Here is a 25,337-nt window from a genome sequence, read left to right as displayed (position 1 = left end):
AGCAAGTACTTCAGTACTCGTATGATCCATACTTTCTTTCAAAAGTTATCATTGGTGTCGAATGTTCGGTTTACAGCTGGCAACCTGAAACTGTGCAGCAATAGTCGCAATGAAAGAGTCTTCCTCTATCTCAGCGAAAGAAACCTCCTCAGGTCGAGAGTATTATTAAATCCTTGTACATGTGTTCTTACTTTATATTGTCAGGATTGTACATAAAGAGTTCGTCCCTCCTTGTCAGAGATTGATACAAAGTTATACAGCGATGCTCTAAGACGTTTGATGGAGGACATACAGAGAAGACGTCCAACATGAGTGTCCAGCGAACGGTTGACTGCTTCATCAAGAAAACGCACGAGCATATACGGCCTACATTATTCAGGAAGCTCTGACAAAAAAAAAAAAAAAGTTACTGCACTTCCCCACCCACTGTACTTATAACAGTTAACTCCGTGTGACTTGTCCCATGAGATTACGGGCGAACTGCCCATGTCAGTAACTTTCTCCCAAGACATTTCGGCGCAGAGCCTTCTGACCATTTTCGGATGTGTACTGGCGAAAGTACACTGAAATTTTCTCTTTAAAACATCCTCGGTGTATGAATGGTGTACCCAGTAGTCGCTGCGCAATCGAGTACACCATGCTTCCAGCGTCGGGGTTTTAAACAGGGGAGTTCAGTGGACTTTCTCCAGTACATACCCGGAAATGGCCAGAAGACTTGGCAGCAAGTTACTGACATCCGGCAGTTCGTCTGAAATTTCACGGAACAATCTATAAGCCAGGTAAGTTTTAAATTTCATAGCTGTGTGACTTTTTCTTCTCCTCAAGAAGACAAGCAGGTTGAGAGGGCGGAAGAATTAACACAACGAAGGAGATTCAAGCGGAACTGCAGAGGGTACTTAACCCCCTAACAAAGACAGGCTTCCTGCAGAAAAAATTTAAAGGTTTAGTTGACTGTGAAAGAGCAAAAAATTACACCGATCGACAGCCGGCATTGGGTTTCAGTATATCAAGAAACATTTCGTACTATATTTGCAGGCACGCAGCACGCTAAAGAAATTGGTGTTACGAACGGTAATATTTCTGAAGTCGCGTGCGTTTTTCACCTGTCAGTCCCAACTGAACTGAACAAAGAGTGCGGAGACTTTATATACTGTATTATAGCAAAGTACCTTGGTTAAGTCACAGGGTATGCCTACAATGATTTTTGTTGTTGAATTTATGAAGGAAGACGGAGTACAAGAACAAAACTTAGAATATCAGTAATGAAGTGCAGACCTCGTATTTTAAGTGGACTCGACTGCACGTTGCCCACATTAAGGCAATGTAAAGTGAGAAACATCTTCTTCCTTACTTGATGAGGATGCATTTATAAAGAAAATCACGTTGTAAAAGGGACACGTTCTGACTAAGTCCGACTGTCTTAGCTCAATACAGTTAAAGGAAACGGGAGGTTTTGGGAATTCATTGTGGTCTTGAAAGAATTCAAAGGGTAGTTTCCTAAATACTTTGAGGGCACTGTCTATGTTACATCAGTTTTAGAGATCGTTTCATTTGAAAGCGGCCCTATGAATGTGCAGATGTAACTTATTGGACTGCAATATTTTGAGCGACATATTTGCTGAGAGACCCTTTCTCGGTTATGAAACTAAATACGAGTGAGTCACGATTATATACAACTTGAGTGCGAAAACCCATTTCTGTTCTTACGCCTACAGCTTGTACCAGACAAAAATGTCTTGTCTTCAGCCTATCAAAAAGAATTAAATACTATTCAAAATTTATTTTGTTTGAGATACATGTTGTTGAGAAATATGAAATACATGAGGGTCATTCCGAAAGAAATGCCTCCTACTTCTTGTGGTGAGTCTGAAAGTCCACGCCAGATGTCGTTGATATAGTGTTAACGCTTGAACCTTCCTCTTTCACTTACAAGTGGTTTAGTTGTCCTGCAATTGTTAGCACCAGCAGAGGAGTGTTCCAAAATGGAGTCTCAAGTGGACGTGGTTATAAAACAGCGATGTGTGATTGAATTCCTCACTGCTGAAGTTGCGCCGATTGAAATTAATTGACGCTTGCTAAAGGTGCATGGAGACGATACAATAGACGTGAGCAATGTGAGGTTTTGGTTACGGCATTTTACAGGTGGTGAAAGGCGTGTGCATGACAAACCACGGTCCGGTCGACTCTGCAAAGCTGTCATCTCTGGCAATGGAGAGCGTCTTGGTCAACTCGTTCATGCTGATCGGGGGATAACGATCAGAGAATTGTGCGTAAAGCTGAATGTCGGCTGTAATGTCTTGGAAACGATGTTGGAACATCTTGGTTATCGGAACGTCTGTGCGAGATGTGACACGCGGATGCTTACAGAAGAACAAAAAACTCATCGAACGGATTTTGTCTGGACCTGCTGGACGCATATGAAGCTGACGGTGACAATTTTATCAATACCATCGTCACCGGAGATGTAACGTGTTGTCACCACTACGAGCCGGAATTCAAAAGACAGTCCATTGAATGGTAACATGTGAATTATCCGTCAGGGAATAAATTCAGGACACAGCCGTCTGCAGACAAAGTGCTGTGCACAGTCTTTTGGGATAGCCAGGGTGTGGTTCGTCTGGATGTCCTGGAGCCTAGAGAAATTGTCAATTCAGTACGCTACAAGACGACATTGACTAAGCTGACAGCCCGAATTTCCAGGGTAAGATGATCGACCTGCAACATGATCACGTCAGGCCCCACACCAGTTTTGCAACTACGAACTCATTGCAAAATTCGGCTTTACTGTCTTACCATATCCACCGTACAGTCCCGATTTAGCGTCTTCAGGCTTCCACCTCTTTGGGCCCCTGAAAGATGGACTACGTGGCAAACATTTTCAGTAATCGGATGCTGTTGTCAAAGCCGCAGGGAAGTGGTTAGCCTCAGATGGTCCCGATTTTTACAAGCGTGGCATGCAGGCTCAGATTCACTGTTGGCAAAAGTGCATAGCGAATGGTGGTGGTAAGTGAAAAAATTACATTCTGTAGCTAAAATATTGCTCTATTTAGCCGTGCTGTTGTGATTTATGTATCTCCTGTAGTTTCCACGAACAAAAAAAGGAGGCATTACTTTCCTCACGACCCTTGTAAAACCAGATCCTACGCAGTTTGACTGCGTTGCCGTGTAAACGCGACACGTTCACAGTTCCCCCCTTCCCACTCCCATCCAAGCGCTCATAAATCATGTTCTTGCGGTGGGGGAAACGTGAAATGAAGCTGAGCGCTATGACACTCCTGCCAGGGCGCGGTCCACGAGCTGAACTCTTGGCCTGCCTTGCAGTAACGAGTGTCAGCAGTCCTGCGAGGACGGTAGCAGTCATCTTGAAAGACAGGACGAAAGCGCACCATTTGATTACCGAGGATGCTGAAATAAACATACTGCTTCATGTCAACGGTCACGTGAATGAGTGTGCTCAAGTCATAGCATGAAAAACACCCCGAGAACATCAAAACATCACAGAACCACCTCCTGCCTGAACTACACCCTCCAGATTGGGCCGTCAGTGCAATCGATGAGGAGGCGACATCACAACTCTTCAGACAACACCACAGGCGAAACTTCCTGCCAGATTAAAACTGTCTGCCGGACCGAGACTCGAACTCGGAACCTTTGCCTTTCGCAGGCAAGTGCTCTACCAACTGGGCTACCCAAGCACGACTCACGCCCCGTCCTCACAGCTTTAATTCCGCCAGTACCTCGTCTCCTACCTTCCAAACTTCACAGAAGGTAGGCGACGAGGTACTGGTGGAATTAAAGCTGTGAGCACGGGGCGTGAGTCGTGCTTGGGTAGCTCAGTTGGTAGAGAGAGCACTTGCCCGCGAAAGGCAAAGGTCCCGAGTTCGAGTCTCGGTCCGGCACACAGTTTTAATCTGCCAGGAAGTTTCATATCAGCGCACACTCCGCTGTAGAGTGAAAATTTCATTGTAGTAACGCCACAGACGTCCAATCAGTAGCTGACCACTTTCTGTGTTGTTTGGCCCACTGAAGGCGTGCAGCTTTGTGTACCGCTGTGAGCTACGTCGAGGTACCAGATTTCAAATGTCTATTGCACGCAGTTCCCTTCGCATTGTTCGGTCGGAAACTGGTTGAGATGGATCTGCGTTCACTCACAGCTGCAAATTCAGGCGAGTTTAAAACCGTTTGTCATCGACAAGGCGAGACACTCTTCGCTAGGCTTTGACGGGTAAACCGTCCTCACGTGGAATGTGTTTCCTATCGCAAAGCACGTCTGACGTGGTGTCCGTCGTGGTTGTTCCATACTCAAACGACCTGGTACATCTCACGGATCGTACTCCTCGTCGTGATTTTCGACCTCAGTGCTACTCAGCGGCAGTTCCCGACTGCATCTGCAGAGCGAGTCACACAGTTTATTTACGAAAATGAACGCACTTAAATTAGCCGCTTTAAATCTGTTAGCAATTGTCGAAGAGCGGCGAAAGAAACTAAGAAGATTTTGTGTTCGTCTCTGGCTTGAACAGCAAATTTCTGGTAGGGCAACACTATATAGAATGCTGTACAACGGTATGAGACGTGTGCTTGTAGAAGTTCGTTAACTCAACATGCCCCACTGCCATACGGCAGTCTGTATTAAGACCGGCCTTAACACGGACCAACTCACTGCAGATCTCCAGAGCCATGTGGATGCAACAGTCACCTGGTGTAGCTCAAATAAGATTTCCCTCAATGATGCCACTACTAAGGCTGTCTACTTCAGCAAACGGCGCCAATCCTCCACCACAACGTGACTACTGCAACAGTCTACGTCCCATGGTTCCAGGATACCAAATATCTACGTGCCCGACCAGATAAAAAACTGCTCTTCCATCGACATACAGAATACGTCACTCAAAAAGGACAGAAGCTGATGAAAGCATTGTACCCGATATTCAGCAGCAGGGAAGTGAACTAAGACACCAAGTTCCGACTGTACCGGACGTTTGTCCACCCTTCCCTCACCTATGGCTCCTCCACGTGAGCTACAATTAGTGCCTCCCGCATGCAGACCCTCCAGCGCCTGCAGAATTAGGTGCTTCGGTGGGGGTTGCATGTCCCTCCACTCACGAGAGCTGTTACCCTGCACGAGGAGACAAACATGGTCACTCTAAAGACGTCTATTCGAGAGGGCAATGAGTCTCTATGACAAAGTGGATACCCTGCGCGACACAGTCGTTGGCTTACACCACATTCGCACCACGACTCCTCGGCGCTGGCATTGCCACCCTGTTCCTCTCACCTCCCTCGAGGAATAAGATTCGGACCACCGCTAACGATAGCCCTGTAACGGCCACTAATAATGTGTCAGTCTTGACACGGCCACTCAATATGTGATGTCCTGGGTACGACCACCAGTTTCACTACGTTGCTGTGTTCCCTCTTGCCCGCAGTCTTTAACTTCGACTGTCGGAGAGTGGTATGGGACTTCAAGTCGAGGACATTCAACGTGCACTCCAATGATGTCATTGTAAGGTAGAAAAATTTTAGCTTTAGGCCTACACCAAGACCTCTGAGACTGCCATCCACCGGCGAGGCTGTACCTCAACCTACCACAAAAAAAGTTAATTAAATTGAATCTTCATCCCATTTTTTGTTTTCAGTTGCACATAGTTAAATCATAGAGCCTAGTTTCCGCATGCATAATCTCAATTTTCTCGGTGCTTCAATGACTACCATCACTCTGACATGACGTGTTTCATCACATACTGTATATTTCAATATCGTTTTGTAATTTCATTTAAATGGAAGCGGATATTATTTCCAAACGGATCACCATCATTGAAAAAGAAACAAAAATGAGACATTCCATAAAACCAAGGGATAGAAATAATATTATACACAAAGTTACAAAGTAGCAAAAACTTCCAGTGTGCATAACTTGTCTCTACTGGGAAAACCTTCGAGTTGTTGGTCTATGCAACAAGAATTGCAGCAGATACATTATTTATAATAAATAATATCGACTACTGCAGATAATACTTTTATTGAGTTAATAAGAAAACTCGTATTTTTTTAAAAAAAGGTGTAAAAATTTGGAAGTAGCTAGACACGAACTCGCTACCTTTTACTTTAAAATTCATCACAACCCCGACATGGCAGCCACCTCTCCGTAAGCGATATGCACTGTGTAAAGACGGTACCTATACATGTCATTATCTGGTATTTTTCTGTGACAAATTGTACTAGAGCTTTTGATAGATCATAGCTGAGACGAAGTAATGAAATGATATACTTTCATAGCACCCAAGTTATAACACTAAGAACGCCAAATACAGGAAGCCTCTAACTACCTATCACTTTGTTATATCGAAACGTACTTAAACGACTCTTTTTCGAGAGATCCCTCAATCTGCCGATGCTTTGAAGCAGCTTATATTCATGTCACATACTCCATAATAAAAAATATCAAGTACGAAATTTAACTGCATACAACATGGCGGCTCCTAAATTCTGCTTACACGGTGTCGCATCTCATTGGCCACGTTGCTCTCCACGAGGAAAAAATTGTCGTCCCAGATTATTCATTTCACGATTACTATTGCAAAGGAACGTGTGATTCCATACTGTTACGTCACCAACTCCTCGTTCACGAACGATTTCACGTCCTGTGAGAGGAAGGCTTTAGGATCTTTTCATTACTACTGCTCTACTCCAGCGCCGCATGAAACTGCTGCGAGTGATACAACGCTCATTGTACACGGTTTGGCCAGTCCGCGTTGATGCACCAACCAATCAGGCAATTTAATTCATGGTGTGGTCATGGGCACATCACTCTACTCCCATTACATACGTCAGCGGTGGCTGTCAGGTGGCCGTCTGTTACATTCGATACCATCAACAACGCTCCAAGCAACCAGTGTGCTTTTTTCATGGGGTGATTAACGTTTGGTCTGATGAGCTTATAGGAACTTGTACTCGTATACCGAACAGGTCCGACAGTGATAGGACGTACAGTTCGTGTCAAGTGAAGTTCGAGCTGTAAACAATGAATCAATGAATAATGTTGTTTACAGCGCAGAGAGGTGAGCATTCCTACTGCTCTTTCCTCCTGTCTGATGTACGGTCAAAGGAACAATACATAAAGTCCCCTTTGCATTTCTCGATTTCATAAAATTCAGTCCATTATCAGTTATTGACATACACTGCAAGAAATGAAAATATCCAACATGTCAAGGACTGTCTTCAGTGGCTCCAGGGCATAACATGTGCTTACTTTGGGTTTATAACGTAAATAATTCATTTATCACGGTCATCAGCATTAAAATGGTGCTGAGGAGACTTGTTTGTGTGCGATTTGTTTTGACCGTGCTGGCGGTAACTGTGCTGAGTTTAGAGGGGAACAGTGATTGTAACATTCATTCTAGGGTACAACCATACCCCCCTCCTCCCCTCCCCCCCCCCCTCACCCCGACGAGTATGTACTCCTACTGAACAGCTTCATCCATCTGAATGAGGTCGCGTTGTGGTCCTCCGGCAAACTGGGTGGTTCTTCGATGGACTGCTGAACTCATTGGGCACAGTCTATCGGTGTGCATCGTTGCTTTCAACAGTGGCCTCTGGATCAGTCCTACTCTTGTAGACCAGGTTCTGGACGTCCACGTAGTACAGATGCATGTCAAGATCGACGCATTGTGAGAGCGGTGGTGGCCGACTGACCGTCATTTAGGGACGAAATCTGGACGCGTCGTGGACCTGCTGTGTCACCAGGCACCATTAGAAACCGTATGCTTGCAGCAGAATGGCGATCAAGTGTGCCTCTGACCAGGACACCTTTGACACCACGATACCTCGAAGTATGGATACTCTGGTTTCGTGAAAGAATCGATTCGAGAGTGGAATGGCGCTCTGTTGTCTGGTAGCGTGATGGACGTACGCTTGTATGAGGTAGTCCTGGTGAGTGGTCCAGTCCAAAGTGCATTCGCCTACGACAAACATGTCCCAGCGCAGGCTTCTGCAGGGTAAAATAATCAGTACCCACTACATTGCACATGCTGTTATCCAGTGCTATTGTCACTTCTTTAACAGGAAGGTGATATGCTTTTTCCAGCAGTACAGTGCATGTTCACATACGGCTGCTGTAGCGCGACGTGAGTTTTGTGGTGTACAACTGATCTGGCCTTCTGGTTCACTATATGTGTCGCCAACTGAACACGTATTCATGTTGCAGTGGGAACTCATGCGCTTCCATAGAGTGCCGAATTGAAATAAAAGCGGAAAGATGCTCTGGACACTACTGCAGGATGCCGTTCGGAACCTTTATGAGTGTTTGCATCCGAGAATACATGGCTGTGTTGCCACCAGACGCGTTGAGGGTGGGTGATGAGGGTGGATGGGTGGCATTGGGAGTGGGGGGTGTGCACTGTGTATTGATGGCACTGTTTCGGCACGCTTTACTGTGACATGTGCGTTTAATCAAGTCTGAATTTGTTATCATACACTCCCACAATGATCGACTACCTGTCACCTCATTATCAATAAGAGAAACCCACGAGAAAGTTAAATGTAATCAAATACATTGCAAAATCAATAACTACCCGTTAAAATATGTCATGGACGTTTACGAGATGCTCTCCAAAAATATAGTAAAGACAGTTTAGGTCAGAATGTGATAAACGAAACAAAAAACCAAAAATTCATCACTTTACCATTTTATGGTCCTATTAGCAATAAAATAACTAGAGTATTCAAGAAGAAGAATATTAAAGTAGGTTTCTCAACTGCAAACAGACTAGGCGGGATTTTAATGAATAACATTCATAAACGCAATTACTTGCAAGATTCAGGTGTTCACAAGCTTACGCGTGCCGTGTGCAATGTAGGTTACATAGGGCAAATCGGAAGAAAATTAGAAACGAGATTCCGTGAACACGTAGCACTTAAGAGCTGCGGAAAAATCGAATTTCGCGGCCCATCTGATAGCTACTGGACACACAACCCCAGATTTGACATCTCAATCTAAGTTGTTGCATACGGGCGAAAAGGGACACTTTCTGGACCTTATGGAAGAGATGGAGATTTTTTGCCATCAAAAATCTCCTGATATCGCGTTACTTAACAAACAAACGATTTCGAGATGCATGCACTTTTGGGAATGCTTCCCTGCTTTCCTGTGTAAAAAAGCTGTCAACTAATGGCCAGTCATCACAATCGTAAATCCCTTATATACAACACTTCAGCCGTAATCGTTACGAGAACACTTACGTTAGCTTCTATTTTAGCTATTTCAGTGCCTAGACACATATGTTCTGGTTTGTACCAATAAAGTTTATTAGTTTTTTAAAAGTATTCTCCCTTTTGTTCGTCCAATTTTGGAAGTTGAGGAAGCCTATTGAAACATAGTTTTCACTGTAGTCGACATCTCTTAGGCGCTGACACGAAGTGAATAGGAACTATTTTCACTTATATGTAATTATTTTTCATGTAACTTAGCAATTCCTTTGCCATTTGAATGAGTTTTCATTAATATGTTGTAATAAGGGTTCTGACACAACCCATGTGTACGTATCTCATAACTGCATTACAATATTTTTATTATGTTAATATTGTTCTCACCTGCTAGGTAATACGTGTGAATCAGATGGCTGAACCGCATTACCCACACATTTCACTAGCCAACAAATTTTAATGTACAGCAATTTTTTGAGGTTCTTTATAAAGACTGTTAATTGGCTTGTACTTTTAGCACCGATTTTGTAATTAGATCTGTCAACTGGTGATAAGGTTGCATAACTGACAGTCATAACAGACCTTTAACAAAATTCACGCACACTACACATTAAGCGTTTGGTTATGAAAATTTACCTGTTTTCCCAATACCAAGACATTTAAATCCTCATCACTTTCGTGTGATTATTTCATGTTTCTGGTTTGACACTACATTTTAATTGCTTTAGTAAGTAATTGCGGAAAATGTGTATAATCTGGTTCTAATTTGTCTACAGTACGATGTATATTTTGTGAATAATTTTTTACTGTTACCTTTGCTATGTTAAGACGTTTCTTCTGGCTGTACGATGTATATTACTACTTGTCCACACGTTGCATTTTAGATTAATTTTTATGGCCTACTTTGGATATATGGGTCTTTTCAAAATCAAATTTTATGTTATAAGGGGTCCCACTGCTGCTATAAGACATGTAATAAAATTATCTCCTTCATATGAGTAATCATAAACCGTTTGCTTGACAGTTTCATTTCTTTTTTATCAACTGTAAATGTGTGTATGATGGGTTCTGACCCATTGCTTGCGCAAAGGTGTATAACCAGATTGCGATGTATTTTTTGGGACAAAGCTTGTATACTTTAAAGAGAACACTATTTCCTTATACCCAAGTTCTGTTTCTATCATATGAGGAAATTTTTTTTCTATAAATAATAGATGCGGTAGTGGAGGTTTCTACTAGGCTAACGTATTTCGTACACTTGTGTCTCTAGCCAACATATCACTAATTCTTTGCAATTTGTAACAGTAGTTATTACTGATGAGTGCGCTAAACGATCTCTGCATCCCCAATATGTTTTTATGTCATTCTGCTTTTCATAATTACGATGATTTTTTGTAATCAAGCCTCAGAAACAGTTATAATGTGTTAACATGTCCAAACGGGACGAATGAGATGTGTGTGACACATGTCGTTAAATACGATAAAAAAATTGTTAGTCTGCACCCTACAATTTTTTTTATAAAGAAAATTGTGTTTATGACCTTTTGACCTGTTAAATCGTGGCATATATTGTACAATCACCACTATTTATGTATTTGACTTCTTGGTTTCAACGTAATATTTTACGTAAATTAAGAACTTTGCACCTCTGACTTCCAACGCCAGATGGCGGTTGCCGTGTTATAATAAATTCTGTAGAATTGGATGTCATATTATTCTATAGTTTTCTTTTTTACTAGTCCTGTAATCTGACACCTTATAATTTACCTGGTGATTTTTATTCTTGCATGTTTCTTTTTTAAGTTATTTTGAAAATAACACGCCAGTGTATGTTGGCAAGATGTGCATTTCCCCCTTCCTTTTTGCTATGAGTTTTTAATGTACAATTTTATATTTGGGATATTCAATTAATGATTTGCAAGTGCACATTTGGTATTTGTGGTAATCTCTTGCCAAATAAAGTAATGTTCAGTCTTCTCGTGACACATGTCGCATAGAGTGCGTTCCAAGCTCCTGTCACACCGAAGTCATAGGTGAATGTAAACAGCGGTTTCAGTTATTGTAATCGTTTCATAGCTTCTGTTATTGCTAATAACTAGACGCCAGTGCCTAAGAGTTTTAATTTGTACGCTAAAGGTATGTTCTTGCCAACAGTTGGTTTATACTCAGGTGTATTTGTGGTCTTTTGTTTCTTATTCACTGATCGCTATGTGAAATGTTTAACTTCGAGTACTGAAGAATTTGCTGTTAATAAATCATCAAAAGTGCAGCCAATGCTGACCTTCCTTCTAATTTTATTTATCATATGGTCGTTGTGCACACAGCACTCTATGGGGTCGCCAGTCAATAAAATGAACTTGTCCTTGAGGATGATGCAATTTTTTCCAGCAGTGTAGAAACAGGGGAAGAACATTTTTGTTGCTCGTTGCGTAAAACTGTACACGAAATATTTATGATTCACATTTTTAGGTACATCAACCGTTTTGCTTCAAATGACCATCCTCGAACAGTGATCTTATTCTGTGTGACACCTTGCGGACATTATGTTGATAAGTACCACGAGCTGACGTCTTCTTATATCCTGTGGAAAATCTAGTTGCCTTGAGTGCATGTGACATAAAAAAAAAAAATCACGTAAAGGGAGGCCATTATTCTTCTTAACGCTGAGTTTCTTCCACGCTATGGCTAAGGTCTGTCGCATATTGCTGTAGGTTAATGAGGGGCCAGTGGGTACCAATGACAAACTGCCCACGTTTCTAGAAGTATTATGAATGTTTTATAATTTATGTTTAACATTTCAAGCGGATCATACATAAACCGCTGTGATACGCAGTGCCTAAGGGATTTTAAATGCTTTCTTCAAGGTAATTTGCACCTTCCTGACGTTTCACACGCCATTCATCACCGCCGGCGCGCCACTACATGGGCGAAACAGATTAGTCACGAAGAGCCAGTCACGATTTGCGTTGCCATTTCCACACGCTTACGTTTAACGATTAATCTAATCTGGCGGTAGTACAACACGCCACAGCGGCCTACAATAATACTTACTAACAGCGTTTCCTGAAGATTCTAACCACTGAATATATTAATTTCTGTTGTATTCTTTAATACAATCACTGGTCACATTATCACACTCATGTTTGGTGGCAGTTCTGTTATATAACATTTCAAGCCGTCCTTTTGGACATGATTTATGGCGGCATACTTTTCATGATTGCGCAGCAGGAAAATATTATGAATGCCTGTTACGTTCGAACTTTGCCTTTCTTGTAGGCCGACCTTTACATAACATTTGAGGCATGAAGTTCCACAGAATGAATGAAAAAGAAACAATTTTCTCTAGCCGAAGGCTAGCGAGGTATTTGTTAATTCAGAATCTTACTGGTGATCTACGAGAACTGCATTTTCATCATGTTATGGCTAGATGTAGCAAATTGTTATTCTGGAATTCCCCTTAATGCATATTTTCCAGGTGAAGTCCAGTCAGTAGCGTAATTTTATGTTCAGAGAATATATCAGTGTAGTCTTTGCTACGAGACCAAATATCGGCTATGTTCTATGGAAGCAATTCAGAACTGCAGTTGTGCTGGGATATTCTCTTCGCCGGCAGCCAAAAGAGCCTGCGAGATTGTAGCCTTATCTGAGTATATTGAGACTCTCGGGCAAACTTTCACTCTATGTAGTATTCTGGGCTGACAAACTTTGGTTGCGAATAGTTCTGCAAGGTAACAGCATCTAATAGAGCAGTGACTCACAACCTGAAGGTTATTACCCCCCCCCCCCCCCCCAGGAGAGATAAAATGAAATTTTCTGAGAGATGAAAACTAAACGATTCGATTCTGTTTCACTCACGAAACTAAATTATTCTCAAAAGATCATTTTTACTGTCACAATTTTGTAAGACTCTAATATTGGTTATACAACTCATCAATAAAATTACTTTTGCTCAGTTAGTAGCATTACTGTGGTTGAGGGTACATAGTCCATCCACTACACACATATGTTGCGCTATGTCCCGTACTTCACTGATGTTAAAAGTGAGATATATGCGTAACAAATGCTACATGTCTCAAGAAATTGTCTTCTCCAAGTTGTAGATAATACCTTGCAGTGGTCCAGTATTGCTTCGTTACTCGCTTCGAAACAGATAAATGAATTAACTGACAGTACGACACAGCAGTAACTACATAAGGGCTACTATAATGCTGTACACAGTATTGTTATTATTATTATTGGTACTATTACTATTAATGGTTGTGGTCATGTACAAAGCATTAACCACTTAAGGTCTTCCAATTCTACCAGTTCAGAAGTATGGAGTGCAACAACCACGCGATTTACAAACAGTACATATAGTGCACATATTTTAACTTGGTTGATTTTAAATGGAGTTGCAGTGTGCAGATCAAGCAAGTGCCGCAATGGAGAGGAGTAATGCAGGGTCTCTCTCTCACACACTCACACACACACACACACACACACACACACACACACACACACACACAAACTAAGTATCATACATCTTTCATCATTTTAAAAATAAAAATGTTCCAGGAAAATCCATCATTCTGAAGTTTAGTTAACTGCTAAAGTAGGTGATAATGTGAGAGGGGGAGCAACAGATGGCAGGGGGTGGGGGGGGGGGGGGAAGGACAGGGGTACTAGCTAATGTCTGATTGCACTCAGCAATAAAATAAAAACAATATGCGATATAGTTACGTCAGAGACAGGTAGGATCAGAAATGAGGAGGAACAAACAGCTCTAAAAATGAATGAAACCCTGGTAACCGTGGTAACAAATTCATGTTATGTTGCAAACCATTTAAACGAGTATTTTGTCTCTGTTACTGATAGCATGGGGTTGTCAGGTTCAGTAAATAATGTAATGGAATATCTGAGACCACTGCGCACAAGCAATCTCAGTAAAATGGAATTGATACTTACATCACCCAAAGAAATAGAATCCATCATAAAGTCCTTGAAATCATAGCATTCTAGTGGTTATGATAACATATCAACAATGTTGATGAAAGAGTGTTCGTGTGAGCTTAGTCATATCTTAAATTATTTGTGTAATCAATCATTTATCATAGGAACATTCCCGGACTGGCTTAAATATTCTGAAGTTATACCTCTCCACAACAAAGGGGACAAAGAAATGCCGTCAGACTACCGACCGATCTCACTTTTCCCAACTTTTTCAAAAATCTTTGAACAGGCTATGGTCAAGCCTCTACTTACGGACCTTAGTGGAAATAACATGCTGTCAAAGTCACAGTTTGGTTTTCTTAAGGGTTCTGATATTGAGAAGGCTATTTACACTTACAGCGAAAATGTCCTTAATTCATTAGACAACAAATTAGAGGCAACTGGCATTTTCTGTGACCTGTGAAATGCTTTTGACTGTGTGAATCATAGCATTCTTTTAAGTAAATTAAAATATTATGGTATCACTGGTAGTGCTGCAAAGTGATTTCAGTCATATCTAACAGAAAACAAAGGGTGTCATTACGCAATCGGACATCATCTGACTGGAAAGAAATTACATGTGGTATTCTCCAAGGTTCCATACTAGGTCCATTACTTTTTATTGTGTGTATTAATGACCTGTCATCTGTTACATTACTGGATGCCAAGTTTGTCTTATTTGCAGATGATACAAACATTGCAATAAATAGTAAATCAAATATAAATTTAGAAAGAGGAGCTATTCAAATTTTTACTGACATTAATAAGTGGTTCATAGCCAGTTCACTGTCATTAAACTTTGAAAAGACCCACTATATGCAGTTCAGAACTTCCAAGAGATTTCCTTCTAGTGTGTGTATAAAATATGACATGGAAATAGCAGAAGTTCAGAGTGTAAAATTCTTGGGATTACAACTTGATAATAAATTCAGTTGAGAGCGACATACTAACGAACTGCTAAAGCGCCTAAACCAGTCTGTGTTTGCAATGCGAATGATGTCAGACATAGGAAATACAAATATAAAAAACTGGCATATTTTGCTTTTTTTACTCCATTATGTCATATGATATCATATTTTGGAGTAACTTCACAAACCGAGAAAAAATTTTTAGAGTACAGAAGCATATAACAAGAGTAATGCGTAGTGTAAATCCAAGAACATCATGTCGAAACCTATTAAAAAATTGGACATACTAACCACAGCCCCTCAGTATATTTATTCCTTAATGAAGTCTGTTGTAAATAATACATCTCTTTGTCCAACTAACTGCTTAGTACACAGTATCAATACTAGGAATAAGAACAATATACATAAAGATTTAAAATCACTTACTCTTGCCCAGAATTGAAGTCCAGTATTCAGCAACGCATATTTTCAATAAATTGCCAGCATCAATTAAGAGTTTAGTTTCAGACAAGGCACAATTTACACATAATTCAAAAGAATTTTTGGTGGCCAACTCCTTCTATTCCATCTATGAATTTCTCAACAAGTGCAATAGACCATTTTAATGAAAATTTATTATACTTTAATTTTTGACAATTCTTCGTTGTAACAGCCAAGTAACTACCTACTCTGTGAATGATGGATGTATGGAAAGCAGTGGAAGTTTAATTTTAAATCTTGTACATAATTTGACTGTTATTAATTGAGGATCATTGAAATGAATTATTTACTTTAATTTGAAAGGGTACAGTACCGCCCGACATTGAAAATAGGTACAACATACTTCATTATTTTTGTCAGAAGAACACATTTTTTTTGTAAAATAACTCAATTTCAATTAATACAGTGAAGTCGGATACCAGTGTGGGAAAGAATGACAATTTATTTATTTAATTGATCACATGTGCACTCCCACAAAGTAAATCCCTACATCCAGTTTGGTGAGATCTGTGAAATGAATGAATGTATGGTCGTCTGCTAACCGCAGATAGTGAATGTGAATATATGATCATCTTTGAGTCGATCCTTTGGCCACCTTTGGTGGGACCAAAGAGATGAAATTTACCAGAGCTTTGAGTGCCTGAAATGTGGCTGACCAATACGATAGCAAGGTGCTTCCCCCACCTCGACAGAGACGGGAGAGGACCTAGAGAACGGCCATGTTTCAGCACTCTGCCGCTGGATCTTGTGCTGTTAAGACCTGTTTTAGTTGTGCTCCGTAATGGCGAAAGAGTGGAGACATGGTATGCATGTGGAATATTTAAGAGTAGTTTGAAATATTAATTTCTCTATTTCAGGAACTTTTGTGGGGAGAATTAAATGTCAGGCAGGTAATATTAATGGGATTGTAGGAATCTTCGGAAGTGACCAACGGTCACAATGAAACCACGTGTAGCATTAAGTTGAAATACTTCCGTGTGCTTAAGTTAAGCTGAATTACTAGCGTGTGTGCAATAAGTTGAAATATTTAAGAAATAGCGTGTATACCATAAGTTGAAATATTTAAGAAATGGCGAGTGCAGGACTTGAAATTAGAGACGAGTACTTCCACGTGGTGAGTACTGTGTGAGTCTCAAACTGTGTATGAGACAAAAGATAAAGAGAAGTACTCGTCCATGGTATCAGTTGAGGACTCGCGTGTGTGATGAATACGTTCTCAATATTACTTTGCGTGATATGATTCCGTGTGACGCTAGATTCAAACTCTGAGAGAGAAGCAAGGTGAGTCAGCCGTCTATCCAGCAACGCCACTTGGCTTGCATTGCACAGGAAGACGTGCAAATATCTCCAGAGTTCATAGTAGGAAAGTAGAATTACGAAGTGGGGCAGTGTCGTGTGAAACTGGGATAAATATTGATTGAAGCGGGAAAGCTGAAAGTGATAATGTTGTGACTATTCTCTGTGTAGTATTTCATGTTGTAGTGTGCTGTATGTCGTGTAATTTGGGTATGTGTGGTTTGCATGGGAGAGTAGCGAGGTAGTTTCAAAAGATTAGTGGGTTATGCTTGTTCCTTCGGTACTGCTCAGTCTGGAGGAAAGTTTAGTGATGATGATTGTGAGAGTCGAAGCGTGAGGTATAATAAAAGATCCACCATCCTATCCAGAAAGTGCACAGTAGCGTTAAAAGTAATTACGAGACCATAATATAGAGATTCACCATTGTAAAGCCATGCCCACTGGGCGGAATTTCTCATGTGTTATTGTTTTAGGTTGTAGAATTTGTGTGTTTAGGTTAGAGAATTTATCGGAATAAATAAGATAGTGAAAAGAAAAAGATTGGTGGACTTTTCCTTCGAATTGTATGTTGTCATAATGTCCCGAATTTATAATGTGTGCGCCATTCATATTCAGTGCAGTGACCACGTGTTGACAAAAGCCGTTAAATAAAAGACAAAAAGAAAATGTGGTATTGCCAGTGCGTAGTGTACAGTCAGAGTTCTGTAAATTACTGATAGTCAGGCTCGTGTTTCCGTTGCATATTAATCATATGGGAGGATAACTTGTAACTTAAGTGTGAGTACTAGAGTCCATGTTACTCGATAAATAAGAATGAATCCACTCGCTTGGCAGACCACTCATCTTGCAGGCCTGACTGCTTGATGCCACAGTATGAGCAAGGCATGTGGGTGCCTCTCATAATTTCGACCCTGCCAGGATTCCGTTTCTGCCAGGATATTTTGTTGCCAGGATAATTTGGCCAGGATATATTTTGCCAGGATATTTTGCTGTTAGAGTTTGCTGTTAAGATATTTTTTTTTATGGGATGTATTGTGATAGCGATAGGAAGTAAATTTTTTTTTCTGTTTGCAATTTCTTTCTGGATTGGTGAGGATTTTTTATTTTTTTATGTAATTAATTGCTATATCGTCCAAGGCTGGAAGATTGTGTTATAATTTTTTTGCGTAATGTCCGTAGTAACTAGGTCGCAGTCGAAAAGGGTAGCCACCATGGAGAATAGCGATTCTGGGGTGAACGTAGCAGTGCAGCAGGAAGTAGCTGTTGACCATGGGTTAATGAGCGGGGACGGCAAACACTCAGAAGGGGCTGAATTGTTCAGCGGACAGCGGCTAGGTGATCCTTTATGCGGCGGGCTTTGTTCACAATCGGTGGCTTTTCCCGACGACGCGGGCGAGCCGGGACTAGGTCAGGTATGCAGTGAAAGTGCAGCTACCCTTAGCGAAGCTACGGTTTCTCAGGCGAACGAGGTGAGTGCACCCAAAGTAGCAAATTACAATGCGCTACTGCAGTTTTTACAGAGGATGGATAGAGATAATAAGGAGAGAGATAGGGAGGCTAAGGAGAGAGATAGGGAGGCTAAGGAGAGAGATAGGGAGTTTAAGGAAATATTGGACGCGATGGATAGAGATAATAAGGAAAGATGGGAAGCGATGGATAAAGGTAGTAAGGAAAATATGGAGGCATTGGATAAGGGAAAGAAAGAGGCAATGAGGAAGCTACACACAGTTATCGATGAGCGTCTGCCCGCAGTTAATAATCGGTTAGATGAGGGGGAGAAGAATCTGGGTGCGTTGAAGCAAGTATGTGACGCCGTGAAAGAAAAAGCTACTAATTTGGAGGTACAATTATTTGCAATAGAGAGTGATACTACTGAGTGTAGGGACGTGTTGCCGGATGAGCGAATCAAAGAGGTAGTGGTCAGAATGAATACGATTAGCGCAGATGTAGAAAAGCTCAGTATAAGAGGCGAGACAGGCTCTGACAGAACGCAGCGAGAGGTTTATGCCAACCAGGGGGAGATACAATCGCTATTACAACTTAAAGAGGCGCAATTAGTAATAAGTAGGAAACATAGTGAAGAACTAGCACAGTTGCAATTAGTGTGCAGTAGCGAAGGCGACACACCACCAGGTAGATTGCAGAGGGAGATTGAGATAAACTCAAAAAGCGAAAATAGGCAGAAAGAGGAAGACGAATTCAGAGAGTCAGAAGAACGGTTGTTTCGGATAAAGCAGGTGGCAAACCCAACTGGGTATAGTCCAAGGCTGTCTCAATTTCAAGATTCATTACCTTCATCGTGGGGACTGCCCCTCAAAATGAAGTTTGTGTGTAACCAATTGAGGGACGAGGCTAGAGCGAAAATGCAGGAAGTTATTAAAGACTTTAGTAGCTATTTAAATGAATTCTGGTCGCAAAGTAAGCAGGACCAGGTTACGCAAAGCATATTGATGATGCGAAATGGTAACGAAGGTGGTATAAGAGATCCAGTGTCGTGCTATCAGGAAATGCTGAAACGAAATAGATATTTGGATGTGCCATACGAAACTGGGGAGCTCATTAGGATCTGTATAACGAAGTTGCCAGTGAGATTGCGCAGAGATATAGTGATAGCAGGCAGAGGCTTAGACGATTCCGCGTCATTTCAGCACTTGTTACAGGAACTGAGTAATGAGAGCAACATTGTGAACGGCGACACGACTCATAGGTCAGACAGAGTCGAGGATAGGAACGGCAGAAACTATCAGAATGGCAGGAGAGCATGGAATCAGAGGAATGACGGAAATGGAAGATGGCGAGGAAATAGGGGGCAGAATTCATGGGGATATCGACCAGCAAACCGGGAAAATAGAAGATGGGACAGAGATGGAAGAAGAAGGGAAAATGAAAATGATGGGCGAAGAGAGGATAGGCAGTCATTGGGTTCACGACAGGACAATCATTGTCACAATTGAGACGATCAAGGGAAAACAATCTCGTGGGCTTCATCACATTTCTAACATCAAATTATGGAAAAGTTAAGGATAGATCGAAAGTAGGCAAGTTATGGTAGATAGTCAGTGTATTTATTTGTGGTGTGTAACGTTGTGCAGGGTCAAATCGAACATAAGAATTTTCAGGCGGGATGTCAGGAAGTATGACGGAATAGACTGGTCAAATGAGTCATGAACAGGAGTCGACAGAGTGGTGTATGTACGTATTTTTTTGTCATATGAATAAGGATCAAGCAGAAACGACGTGATGATTAATGAGCGGATAAAGATGGTAGATAGAGAAGCGTCGTGATAAATAGTAGTGGATAAAGGTGATATATAAGGAGAGAAGCGACGTGGAGCAGTGTGATTAATAAAGAGAGATTCGACGTGATGAAACAGTGGTAATTAAAGGTGAGTAGAATTAATAATGTGGAGATGTCTTAGATGTATGTTACAGAGAGGCCGGTGTATGCTGCAATCGAGATAGATGAGAATGGCGAAGGAAGACCAGGAAATGATGGAGTAATGGACGGACGGAGAGCCGAAATACGAATGAAGAGATGAGGACAACTGCACAACGTGAAAGGACATAAAGGGAGTATGAGATCCAGATGGTGAACGTTGTGGAATACTGACGTAAGATGTAATATAAGTGTAAATCTAATTCTTACCATAAGATATGCAATTTGGTAAAAATAATTTTTGTTGTTGTTGTTGTTGAAGCCTGGTACCAGTATAACTAATCAAAACGGTACCAAGAATGTGTACAGTTATTTTGCAGGATGAATAATTTGTGTATTTTTTGTTCTTAGATGAAATGTCGCAATTCTAAGTGATATTTAGCAGGAGGAATAATCGGTGAAGTGAATGCAGAGGTAAGCCGATGGAGAGAGGTGCCAGAGTGAAAGGACGAATTCGGAGACTGGAAAGCTATCTCCGAAACAGCTTCATGTGTTATGTGGTTGAATATAAGGGAGCAAAGGTATGGTATGTTGTCGTGAGTGTGGTGGTGTTAAGGTTAGCTGACTTCTAGACCTATTCTGTTAGTGTATTAATGGATTGAATGAGAAGGAAAATGTGATGTCTGGTGAGTGAGAGTTGTAGAGTAGTGTGATCAATGCGCACACTCCTGTAAAGTGGACGCTACCGATCCATAACTAAAACATTATTGTGTATTGTTTGATTGGGATGAACCTCAATGTCAGGTCAGCATCTGACATGTGGATGGCACATACGTGTCCCAGAAATGTTGTTATATATAATAAAATGTAAAATGTATAAAGAGATACTAGTTTCAGTCTGTCACAAGCACAAAGGTGCACTGTATGTTGTAGATTTAGAGTCATCAGTTTCTAAAATGTTTATTGTCTTAGTACGTTAAAGTAGTTTACTAGTTAATAACAAGTGGTAGGAAGTTGTGAGCTGTGTAGATTATTTCTTATTTTTTTGTTAGAGCACTTTCAAGTGGTATTAATTTCAGTCTGTCACAAGCACAAAGGTTCACTGTATATTGTAGTTTTAGAATAAACAGTTTCTAATATTTTCACTGTGATAGGATGTTAGAGTAGCCTACTATTTTATATTGTAATTATGAGTTGTATAGATTGTTTATTATTCCTTTTTTTTTTATACTTTCATGTTTTGTATGAGGGATGACAGGTACAATGAATAGCACAAGTGTGGGCTGTATATAGAAAAGGGATAAATGTTGATGTTGTATGTGTAGAAAACTAGGGGGCATGATTTTATGCTTTTTAGAACAAAGATTCTTTTATTACCAATGTATCTAATAGATCATACATGTAATCAATGAGTATTTAAATACTGTAAGAATATCCTTTTGTCTGTAATGTTGCGAGATGCACGGAAGGGTCTGACTGATTGGGTGTCATAACGCCCATACCGCTAGCGGGCCGAGCTGACGTCGCCATGGCGACGGGCGACAGACCCGCGCCACTCCCCACTCCACTGCCGGTCGGGGTACACTCCACGCGCCCGCTACAGCAGGTCAACGGCCTGGGGCGACACGCACGTACCACTGGCCATTCATAAGTTCCGCCACCCTTACGACTGGGGAAAGTATCCCGCGGAGGCAACAGCGGGTGGTTTATTTCTGCTGAACGGCTCGCGCAGCGGCGCCACGGCAGAATGGACGACGCGCGGCAGAGCCCGGCAGGCATTTGTTACCAGCAACTATTAACTAGTACTGGACTGTGGAGCCGTGAAACAAGATGACTGCTCGTTACGTCTCCATAAGGTGGAAAGTGAAAGACTGGTGTTTCCACGTTGTGAGTGGTGGAAAAGATTTTGTTGTTTTGTTTTGTCTTGACCACTGAACGGTGGGATACTAAACCTTTGGCAGTGACTGGTTAAGTGTGCTTTGTGAATTGCATGTGGGACGCTTGGTATACTTAAAGAGGACAGTTGTCGTTTGGTGACTAATTATTGTATGAACGCAAGAAACTAAAGTGGGACTTTGACATTTGCAATTGTAGTAGGAGACATTTCTTGAATTGGTGTGGGAATAAGTGCTGTTTGTTGGAACTTACGACTTTTAATTATACCATGAACTGAAAGGACAGAACCGTGGGTAATAGTAGTTGTAGGGCCATTTCTGGACGACCAGATTCGTGTGGATGGTACGCTGAGAGTGCCTATGGCATTCGTGTTTAATGTGAGATACAGTTTACTGTTCAGTGCGTGTTCAAAATGCCGATTTGAGTGACTTAAAGACTTTCGTCCGGGAAACCATGGGAGAGCTTTGACACCGAGACAGTGTTTCTAGGAAAACTATCAGCAACTTTTTGACCCCAAGAAAATCACAGAATGAAATGTTTCCGTGTGACTCGCAAGATAGGGAATAATGTGTTTGTAATTGTGTAAATGTTTTTTTAATATGTTTCACTCTTGAAGGGACAGAAAGTGTAATTGTATTTCATTAACATCTGTGTTTAGAATAGTTAGTGTTTGTTTTTTGTTTGTTCTGAGTTATCAAGTTCACGTAGCATGTTTATTAGAATATTTGGTACAATGATGCTTTAATTATTAGCCGGTGGCGTACTACTAACATAGCGGCTCTTGTTGCATTGGTCAGTAAGGTTGTCACAGGGGACAAGAGTTTGCATTGCACAATAAAATATCGGAATTAACTGATGTATTTCGATGTCGTGGACAGTAGTAATCTTGTTGGTGTGTTGACTGAAGCCATTTATTTTCATTATCACAGTGGTGATATTTCACATTAAAGTGTAATGAAGGCTAGTCGAGACGCAAGTTCTTGACGTCTAAATGTGTAACAATAGAGAAATGAGCAGTAGAGTAAGACACGAGAGCTACTGGTGGATTCAAGCAGTTATTGCTAACTATTTATTGCGTGTATTGATATGGAGCCTGACTTCTACGTGTAACTAGTGTACGTAATTTTTTCTTTTGTTGATTTTGTTTTGTATTTAGACATTGCCGTGTAAAGATTCCTACAACGCAATTTATGAATGTCAGATTACTTGTTCTGTGTTTGGACGGTGAGCTATTTAAAATTTCACGAGTACAATTAGTATTTTCTATTATTTGTCATAGAATTAGTGAAGTTTGGATTACTCATAAAAATAACGGAGATCCCGGTAACTAAGCAAATTTTTATCTCAACATTATTTTTTATTTGTGTGATGTAATGTTTTATTTGTCATGTGGATTGTTGCAAACTTGTATGTGTACGTTACTCCAGATTGTGGAGAGTACAATAATGGAACAACTGTGTCAATACTTTGGTAAAGTAACAGCATTTGGTCGTCTATTTGAGGTCACCAGGGGCTAAGGTCTCCTCCTGATTGTTTTGATGACTTGCTACGTTTGTTCTAATATAGCTTTCTTAAAAAAATGTTCGGAACTACCCTCGCATTGCAAGGATAGTACCGTGCCATTTTTTTCTGCATGGGTACCCGGTGGTGAAAGGGTACAGTACCGCCCGACATTGAAAATAGGTACAACATACTTCATTATTTTTGTCAGAAGAACACATTTTTTTTGTAAAATAACTCAATTTCAATTAATACAGCGAAGCCGGAAACCAGTGTGGGAAAGAATGACAATTTATTTATTTAATTGATCACATGTGCACTCCCACAAAGTAAATCCCTACATCCAGTTTGGTGAGATCTGTAAAATGAATGAATGTACGGTCGTCTGCTAACCGCAGATAGTGAATGTGAATATATGATCATCTTTGAGTCGATCCTTTGGCCACCTTTGGTGGGACCAAAGAGATGAAATTTACCAGAGCTTTGAGCGCCTGAAATGTGGCTGACCAATACGATAGCAAGGTGCTTCCCCCCCTCGACAGAGATGCGAGAGGACCTAGAGAACGGCCATGTTTCAGCACTCTGCCGCTGGATCTTGTGCTGTTAAGACCTGTTTTAGTTGTGCTCCGTAATGGCGAAAGAGTGGAGACATGGTATGCATGTGGAATATTTAAGAGTAGTTTGAAATATTAATTTCTCTATTTCAGGAACTTTTGTGGGGAGAATTAAATGTCAGGCAGGTAATATTAATGGGATTGTAGGAATCTTCGGAAGTGACCAACGGTCACAATGAAACCACGTGTAGCATTAAGTTGAAATACTTCCGTGTGCTTAAGTTAAGCTGAATTACTAGCGTGTGTGCAATAAGTTGAAATATTTAAGAAATAGCGTGTATACCATAAGTTGAAATATTTAAGAAATGGCGAGTGCAGGACTTGAAATTAGAGACGAGTACTTCCACGTGGTGAGTACTGTGTGAGTCTCAAACTGTGTATGAGACAAAAGATAAAGAGAAGTACTCGTCCATGGTATCAGTTTAGGACTCGCGTGTGTGATGAATACGTTCTCAATATTACTTTGCGTGATATGATTCCGTGTGACGCTAGATTCAAACTCTGAGAGAGAAGCAAGGTGAGTCAGCCGTCTATACAGCAACGCCACTTGGCTTGCATTGCACAGGAAGACGTCCAAATATCTCCAGAGTTCATAGTAGGAAAGTAGAATTACGAAGTGGGGCAGTGTCGTGTGAAACTGGGATAAATATTGATTGAAGTGGGAAAGCTGAAAGTGATAATGTTGTGACTATTCTCTGTGTAGTATTTCATGTTGTAGTGTGCTGTATGTCATGTAATTTGGGTATGTGTGGTTTGCATGGGAGAGTAGCGAGGTAGTTTCAAAAGATTAGTGGGTTATGCTTGTTCCTTCGGTACCGCTCGGTCTGGAGGAAAGTTTAGTGATGATGATTGTGAGAGTCGAAGCGTGAGGTATAATAAAAGATCCACCATCCTATCCAGAAAGTGCACAGTAGCGTTAAAAGTAATTATGAGACCATAATATAGAGATTCACCATTGTAAAGCAATGCCCACTGGGCGGAATTTCTCATGTGTTATTGTTTTAGGTTGTAGAATTTGTAGAATTAAACCTGTAAATATTAGAAGTTTAATTTTAATTCATGTACATAATTTTACTGTTTACTGACTGAGGATCA

This window comes from Schistocerca americana, chromosome 5, assembly GCF_021461395.2.
Source record: "Schistocerca americana isolate TAMUIC-IGC-003095 chromosome 5, iqSchAmer2.1, whole genome shotgun sequence".
NCBI classification, from domain to species: Eukaryota; Metazoa; Arthropoda; class Insecta; order Orthoptera; family Acrididae; genus Schistocerca; species Schistocerca americana.
This window is presented reverse-complemented; position numbering follows the sequence as displayed.